Source organism: Balaenoptera ricei, chromosome 3, assembly GCF_028023285.1.
Source record: "Balaenoptera ricei isolate mBalRic1 chromosome 3, mBalRic1.hap2, whole genome shotgun sequence".
In the NCBI taxonomy this organism is placed as follows: domain Eukaryota; kingdom Metazoa; phylum Chordata; class Mammalia; order Artiodactyla; family Balaenopteridae; genus Balaenoptera; species Balaenoptera ricei.
Window position 1 is genome coordinate 70,092,101 of NC_082641.1, and position 9,448 is coordinate 70,101,548.

Consider the following 9,448-nt stretch of genomic DNA (forward strand, 5'->3'; position numbering starts at 1 on the left):
CATGGACTGTTAATAAATATTCATCAAGGCGTCTAATAAGTCCTAGAAAGAGAAAGCCTTCCATTCTGTTTTTGATGAACTATATACATGGTAATCCAGATTGATGTCTGTGAGTCAGATGTATTATTTAAGTTGTTAGTTGGTTTTTATAGAACTGAAATTACATTATGAACCTTAAAAGTAAAAGAATCAGTTATCAAGGTAAGAAAATGAGTATTGAAAGCATTCCTATGTGCTTGATTTATTTTCCAAGTAGACTTGTAAAATCTTTACAAACTTGTCATCTTTATAAAGCCATTACTAATTGTTCCACTTGCAAAACATAGAATTAAAAGCAAGGCTTATGACTCCAACACTATTACAGTAGCAGCAAGAAATGTCCAGCCATAGGGCTAGAAACTGGGAATTGGCTTTGGTTTGAGCAATGATAATTATTCTACTGACATCTAGAAATAATGTATACCAGACTTTATCTTACTCTTACATAAAATGAATCACTATAATTAATAACATTTTTAAAATACCAACATTACCATGCACTGTACATTTCATATACATTGTCTTTTTTCTTTACAGTAAGCCTCTTCACAAGATGGGCATTATTCTCCCATTTTGCTGATGAGGGAACTGAAACTAAGGGAGGTGAAGTGACCTGTTCAAAACCATAGAGCAAAGACAACATTCAGGATGTGCATTTTGAACCATTGGATCATTTGCCCCCGAAGTACCAAACTCATTGGTAACTATTTAGCCTACCAAGCACACTAAATCAGGCCTGGAGGTCAAAGTAGAAAGTCTGTAGTACCGCATATAATTCAGTCAACTGGAGCAACACAAATGATTTGACAAAATTTTTAATTGTATTAGTGTCTGAGATATTTTAGATAGAGGCTACCTATTTCCTCAGCTTTCTACTTTAACTTTTCTTCACATTAATCCATAAAAGGAATGAGCCTGAAAACACAGATAATCACAACTGAGCCCTTAGTCATTGTTATTTTATTATGAATGTACTTGGAGATAACCTTCTCTTGAATTCTCTGAGTTAGCTAAACAGTCCCAGAAAATCCTATACCGTGACCAATGGTCTAAATTAAATACATACATACATACATACACACTATAAGCCAGATTTGTAATATCTTAAACTACAACCAAGTACAGCTGAGTAATTGGATGTAACAACAGTTTTGAAATTCCACTCCTCCCCTTCCCTACAGTATCTTGCTCCCCTACTTCAGAAAAATAGTTCACTCAAGATGAAGTTACAGTTTAGCATGACAAATACTTAAAAGGGAAAGAGGCTACTTTTCCCACTGCCAGTGTCTTTTGCAGGTGATCCTAATACAAATTGTGTTTTTGGGGTGGCTTATACTTGCAATGTTTTTCTTAATTATGAATAAAAATGCTCAATGGACAAACAGTGGAATATGTAGAAATAGTTCTCATTGAAGTCTCATGTTCTAGCTGGTGAGAAACAGCTGGAACTTAGAATTGACAAAGACATTTAAGGTAATGAAAAATTTGGCAGTATACTTGGCCATAGTATACATTCAAGACAGCAATTTTGAAATCCGTCTGCCTTATTTTGTAAGCAGCCTTTGATGGAGCTGTTTCCAAATGGGTGAGATTCATTTAAATCATTTCCTCCACCCAAAGAACCAGACCTTGACAGACATGGACTAAACGAATCTAACCTGTTTTCGAATATCAGGATCTACTAGGAAGCCAGCCAACCCAGAAGAAATAACAACTTTCTAGTGTAGGAGAAACAAAATCACATAGAGCAGAACCAAGGGAAAATGTAGTTAAGGAAGATCACACTGATCTCAGTCAAAAGTAGGCTGAAATTGTAGGAGTCCCAAATCAACTTTTGATTAATGGTGTGGAAGAGAAGAGGACAATGAAACATGTATGTGGAAAGAGAAAAAAAATGCCTTTCTTTAAATTGTTGGGTGAGTCCTTCAGAGGTAAGGCCTGGCTGAATGCCAAAAGCAACAAGAAGAATCTCTGGCAAGTATTTTGCCAACCCATACCTGAAGGCTAGTACTTGTGTGATGGGACCGTGTTGGGATCAGCCTAGGGGCAGGGAGTGCTCTTTTTAAAAAAAAAAAAAAAGTATGTTTGAGGCAGAAGTAGTGCCAGAACTGGAAATTCTAGCCTAAAATTAAGACAAGAAGAGAAATGATACTTTCATTTCCACTTTCCAATAAATACTAACATATGGACCTTGACAATATCATTAGATGGAATCTTTCAAAAAATTTGCAGAGAAACTGAGCCTATGGAAAACATGAAGATATTTTCATATAAACTCTGAAATCATGGGAATATAGCAGGTGAAAAACAAAGATTCTCACTGGTGTATATTTATGATGCTAAATTGCCCTATCCAAGAAGAGGTAATATCTTTCTTTTTGTTCTGGGGTCTCTCTCTCTCTTTCTCCCTCTCTCTCAGATTCAGGACAGTTTTGAAGTTTTCTCTTTAAACTTTATATCTAAGTGTCTTTTATTTTTGTTACTGTAAGTGGGTTTTTCTCTTTCAGTATATCTTCTAACTGGTATCAATTTGTGTTTGTGAAGACTATTTACTTTTGTGTGCTAATCTTATATCCTGAGAGATTATTTAATTTCCTTAATGTTTGTGTTCGTTTTATCTTTGGTTCTCTAGGTTTGGAAAGTTCACTATCATGTCTTCTACAAAATAATGATAATTTTACTTGTTTGCCACCCAGGTTTTATGCTTCTAATTGTTTTCATTTTTCAAATGACCATGGCTCATGACTCCAGCGCAGCTGTAAATAGTAGTGGTGGTAGAGGGCATGTTAGCCTTACTTCTGACTTGGAAGATACCTAGTGAGTTCTCATTATGTAAATGTATATATAATAGGTTTTTTAAATAAGTATTAAATTGTGTTGAAGATCTTTTACCATTTATGGAGATAATTGTTTGATGTTTTTACTTGAATTTATAATATGGTGAATTACATTAATATGGTTCCTTATATTCTGAAATAAATTTTACCTGGTCATGAAAAAAAAAAAAAAAGAAAGAAAAACAAAGATTCTCTGCCTTCATTTAGGGGAAAAAAAAAGACATTGTCTAACAGAAGAGAGGGTATATATTCCACTCTTCAGAATCCCAATTCTTTCTCTTATTTAGAACCCAAGATCTTTTTAACTCTAGTATTCATTTTCTCCTTGCCTTGCAAAAAGATGATTTTGGATGTGCTATATGTAAACGACGTGGATAGTTGCCTAAATGATGTTTTTTAAGGAACATTAGAAAATCCTCTCAAAATTTCTTCCACGGCCCCAATACTCCATCATTATAGTCATCCCTTGGTTCATTGGATTGTCATTCCTAAGGGTACACAGTTAAAACACACTAATATTTCAGAGGAGCATAACTCATTAGGCTGTTATGTGGTATAACCTTTCCCGTATGATGTGTACACCAGATCACATTCCATAGTAGCAACTATCTGAGAGGAAATCCAATTGGTGGTAATCTCCTGATAAACATTGATTGGAAAGAAAAGTAAGGAAGACAGAAAATGGACTTTGGAGACTTGATCACTGGAGAGACTTGCTCCAAAATCAGGGATGAAAACACATATGCACAACATCTAATAGGCCTGAAAATATATTTCCAGCCAACAGAATTGATCTTAACCTCACTTTTAGCTTTACCACTAAAATTATATTTCAGATGTTATTGCAAACTGTTCAAATAGAGGACATGAAAACTGAGACCCAGAAATGTTAAGTGATGTGCCCAAGTTTACTAAGAGGTTTGTGGCAGAATCCCTTCCAGACAACTAGGTCAGCTTTCTTCCTGTTATTCTATGCCAGTGTTTGCTCATCTTCAGTCATTTCTATTTCCTCGTTACTTTTTGCCTTATCTTACTATCACTAGCACTATCATATTTTTCTGAAATTTATTCACTGTTCTTTACTTAATACATTTATATAAATAAGAAACTTTGTATCATTACCACAAATAGAAAACCAGAACCATTTGCTATAAATAGAAAGTAAGAGTAAATATTAATACAATGTAATAAAAATAACAAAACATGGTAATATATTTCAGCTACTATCTTACCTGATGAAAACTCTGTCAGAGCCTGCTCTGCCTTGTTAAAATGGAGGATTTGAGAAACTTAGATACAGATTAACACCAAACTACAACTTCCTCCTTGATATAATCACAAAGATTGAAAGATGTTTGCAGAGAAAAATAACGTTGTCCTCATGTGATCCAGTGCTAGTTAATGCCATATTCATGAATTTTATGTCATTGTCTGATGCCTCTTAATATCATCTTGTATGCTATCAGTGGTAAATGTCCCATACTTCCAAAAAGACACTGCTTAGCGGTACTCTAGATTGATAAACTGAGTTGTATAATACTTAAATTTCATAGGATAATGCTGATTGAATTCCAGGTCCAAAAGACATATTAATTACCTGATTTGAATTATTTGGTGCTGACTTAAAAGTTTCTTAATTCCCACCTTAGAGGGCTTCAGGAATTATACTAATCTGATTGTTTGGATAATCAGCATCTGAGGAATTGATTTGTGGCCCTCGAAGCACCTAGCGTGAGGGGCTGGGGGAGCGCCTGTTCCAGATGCCTCATCCTGATGGGGTCATGGCTACTGACCAGGCCATGGTCTGGTACAGAAATATGTTCACATCCCATGCTCTCAGGAACTGGACTCTGCTGGGCTCCATTTTCTACAGCTGGGAACAGCACAGCTGCTAGATGACAAAACAGTAAAAGTAAACATATGTCTCAATAACTGAAATACCTGACTACCCAAAAAAGTTTCCTATGGAAGTATAATCACTAAATATAAAGGACATTTTTCTTCCAATGACTTGCAGGATACTGAACTACTTGAAATTATGGACTAAAAGCCCTAATACTAACTCTATACTGATTACTAATTTCTGGAAATCAGCTCTTTGGTTCAGCATGTAACAGAGCCAGCCCTAAAAGGCATCACCTCTCAACTCCTGGGCCAAATACTGGCCAACCTTTCCCCACCCAGAATCTGCCTTCTATCCTTGTGGATTAGTGAGTACTCAGTCAGTTATAAATAAAATGAAACTTTGTCTCTCCTCCAAATAATAATAATAATAATTAGCATAGTGAAAAAACATATAGAAGCTTGACTATACTATTAAGAGATTTACCTTGGAATCAGAGACCCAAGTTTGAACAGTTACTTAGCTCTACCACTTAATAGTTATGAGAGCTAGGAGAAATCACTCAACATAGCATATTTCTGCATTAAGAAATTATGGATAATTATACTTTACTCATGGATTATTATGAGAATGAAATTGAGTTAACATTTCAGGTTAGGTGGATTTGACTAAATATTGGTTAAATTACTTGATGTGTTCATTCATTTAAACTTCACCATTCTCTAAAGTTCTTACTTTATTCTCCCACAGCAATAATGTAAATAGCTTTTCTGTGCTTTAGCTCTAAAAAAGTACTTTACTTTATAAAAATTAAGCATATAAGTAGATTTAAATATTTTATATTTTAAAGAATAAGGGAACTAAAATGTTGAAACCCACTCTTCAAACATATTATGCTTATTGTTATCATTCATCTCTTACTAAATCTCATGACCCCTTTTCGAAACAGAATTTTTTAAAGTAATTTTTCTTGAGTTTTGAAAGAGTATGACTTGTGAACAATAGACTAATAAACAGACTCTACAAAAGTAGATGGTTAAACTGGGATAAACTCTACAAACAAATTGTTGAATTCATCTTTGTAAATAATATAACTCTCAGCAAACTCAATCTTTTCAATAACACATATTAAGGGATTAGAGACTATTCCTAGCACAGTTACAGATTTGGGAAGACAGAAAAGAGTACTTCAGGATGTCCTGAGAATGCTGAACATATATGGGGAGGGGAGGTAAATAATATGTATATGTGGAAATAAGTTGGACCAATCATAGAATAAAGAACATCTAGCCAAGTATAGTGTTACAACTGAGTAATGATTTTATTTTCATATCTTAACTTATATTATAGTTGTCCTTCTGATATTTGGTATTTAGGCTATAAAATATTTCTTAAAATGAATTGTAAAATTATATTTTCATCCTACAGCACCTCAGAATAAAACCCTTATAAAAATCAAGAAATCTACCAATACCTTTTTCCCATGTAAACAGCTCTTTTTAGATAACCATGTTTAAGATTGGAGTCTAATTTTAATTTTCTCTTTGCATCAACTCTGCTGTTTAAACCACCTCTACTGTGTTTGTTTGAATTCCAAAGTTGAACAAATATTCCTGTTATGTTTAAATATCTAGAGGAAGGTGTGTTTCTCAAAGTGTGTTGTTGTGACTGTTTTTATTAAAATCAGCTGGGATGACTGTTAAAAGGCCAGTCTCCTGGGCTCCACCACCCCAATCCTACTGTGGTAGGCAGAATAATGGCCCCCTAAAGATGCCCACATTCTAATCCCCAGAACCAGTGACTATGTTATGCTACACGGAAAGGGAGAATTAAAGATGTGGGTAGAATTAAGGTTGCTTGTCAACTGATCCTAAAGTAGGAAGAGGATCCTAGATTATCCAGGTGGGTCCATTGTAATCACAAGCATGCTTAAAAAGTAGAATAGGAGGCAGAAAAGGAAAATCGGTCTGAGAAAAACTATGGAAGAACGGCACAGAGCAATGCACTATTGCTGGCTTTGAAGATGGAAGACATGGCCATGAGCCAAAGAATGTGGGCAGCCTCTAGAAGCTGGAAAGGGCAAGGAAACAGACATTCCTCTAGAGCCTCCAGAAGGGAATATAGTGTTGCTGACACCTTGATGTTAACCCAGTAAGACCACTGTTGGACTTCTAAACTACAACACTGAGAGATAAATTTGTATTGTTTAAGCCACTAAATTTGTGGGAAATTATAATAGCAGTAGGAAAATAACATACTTACCAAATCAAAATCTCTGGATATGAAGTCCAGGAATTTGCTTTTTTATCATTCCCCCAGGTGATTCCTTTGTACTCTAACATTTGAAAACCTAACACTAGTTTTGAGTTCTAACACTAGACTTGAGTTCCTTTTTTAAATATTAAAGATATTTTTAGGTCCTTGTCCCCACGGTGAGCCACAACCACCCCCCGCTGCTGCAGGAGACCCTCCAACACTAGCAGCCGTGTGGCTGACAGGGTCTTGGTGCTCCGGCAGGGTGTCAGGCCTGTGGCTCTGAGGTAGGAGAGCCGAGTTCAGGACAATTGGTCCACCAGGGACCTCCCGGCTCCAGGTAATATCAAATGGCAAAAGCTCTCCCAGAGATCGCCATCTCAACGCTAAGAACTAGCTCCACTCAACAACCAGCAAGCTACAGTGCTGGACACCCTATGCCAAACAACTAGCAAGACGAGATCACAACCCCACCCATTAGAAGAGAGGCTGACTAAAATCATAATAAGGTGACAGACACCCCAAAACACACCACCGGACATGATCCTGCCCACCAGAAAGACAAGATCCAGCCTCATCCACCAGAACACAGGCACCAAGTCCCTCCACCAGGAAGCTTACACAACCCACTGAACCAACCATAGCCACTGGGGGCAGACACCAAAAACAATGGGAACTATGAACCTGCAGCCTGCGAAAAGGAGACCCCAAACACAGGAAGTTAAGCAAAATGAGAAGACAGAGAAACACACAGCAGATGAAGGAGCAAGGTAAAAACCCACCAGACCTAACAAATGAAGAGGAAATAGGCAGTCTACCTGAAAAAGAATTCAGAATAATGATAGTAAAGATGATCCAAAATCTTGGAAATAGAATAGAGAAAATACAAGAAACGTTTAACAAGAATCTAGAAGAACTAAAGAGCACACAAACAATGATGAAAAACACAATAAATGAAATTAAAAATTCTCTAGAAGGAATCAATAGCACAATAACTGAGGCAGAAGAACGGAAAAGTGACCTGGAAGATAAAATAGTGGAAATAACTACCACAGAGCAGAATAAAGAAAAAAGAATGAAAAGAATTTAGGAGAGTCTCAGAGACCTCTGGGACAACATTAAATGCACCAATATTTGAATTATAGGGGTCCCAGAAGAAGAAGAGAAAAAGAAAGGGACTGAGAAGATATTTGAAGAGATTATAGTTGAAAACTTCCCTAATATGGGAAAGGAAATAGTCAATCAAGTCCAGGCAGCACAGAGAATCCCATACAGGATAAATCCAAGGAGAAACATGCCAAGACACATATTAATCAAACTATCAAAAATTAAATACAAAGAAAAAATATTAAAGGCAGCAAGGGAAAAGCAACACATAACATACAAGGGAATCCCCATAAGGTTAACAGCTGATCTTTCAGCAGAAACTCTGCAAGCCAGAAGGGAGTGGCAGGACATATTTAAAGTGATGAAAGGGAAAAACCTACAACCAAGATTACTCTACCCAGCAAGGATCTCATTCAGATTTGACAGAGAAATTAAAACCTTTACAGACAAGCAAAAGCTAAGAGAATTCAGCACCACCAAACCAGCTTTACAACAAATGCTAAAGGAACTTCTCTAGGCAGGAAACACAAGAGAAGGAAAAGACCTACAGTAACAAACCCAAAACAATTAAGAAAATGGTAATAGGAACATACGTATCGATAATTACCTTAAATGTAATTGGATTAAATGCTCCAACCTAAAGACATAGACTGGCTGAATGGATACGAAAACAAGACCCATATATATGCTGTCTACAAGAGACCCACTTCAGACCTAGGGACACATACAGACGGAAAGTGAGGGGATGGAAAAAGATATTCCATGCAAATGCAAATCAAAGGAAAGATGGAGGAGCAATTCTCATATCAGACAAAATAGACTTTAAAATAAAGTCTATTACAAGAGACAAAGAAGGACACTACATAATGATCAAGGGATCAATCCAAGAAGAAGATATAACAATTGTAAATATTTATGCACCAAACACAGGAGCACCTCAACATAAGGCAAATACTAATAGCCATAAAAGGCGAAATCGACAGTAACACCATCATAGTAGGGGACTTTAACACCCCACTTTCACTAATGGACAGATCATCCAAAATGAAAATAAATAAGGATACACAAGCTTTAAATGATACATTAAACAAGATGGGCTAAATTGATATTTATAGGACATTCCATCCAAAGACAACTGAATACACTTTCTTCTCAAGTGCTCATGGAACATTCTCCAGGATAGATCAAATCTTGGGTCACAAATCAAGCCTTGGTAAATTTAAGAAAATTGAAATCTTATCAAGTATCTTTTCTGACCACAATGCTATGAGATTAGATATCAATTACAGGAAAAAAATCTGTAAAAAATACAAACACATGGCAGCTAAACAATACACTGCTAAATAACCAACAGATCACTGAAGAAATC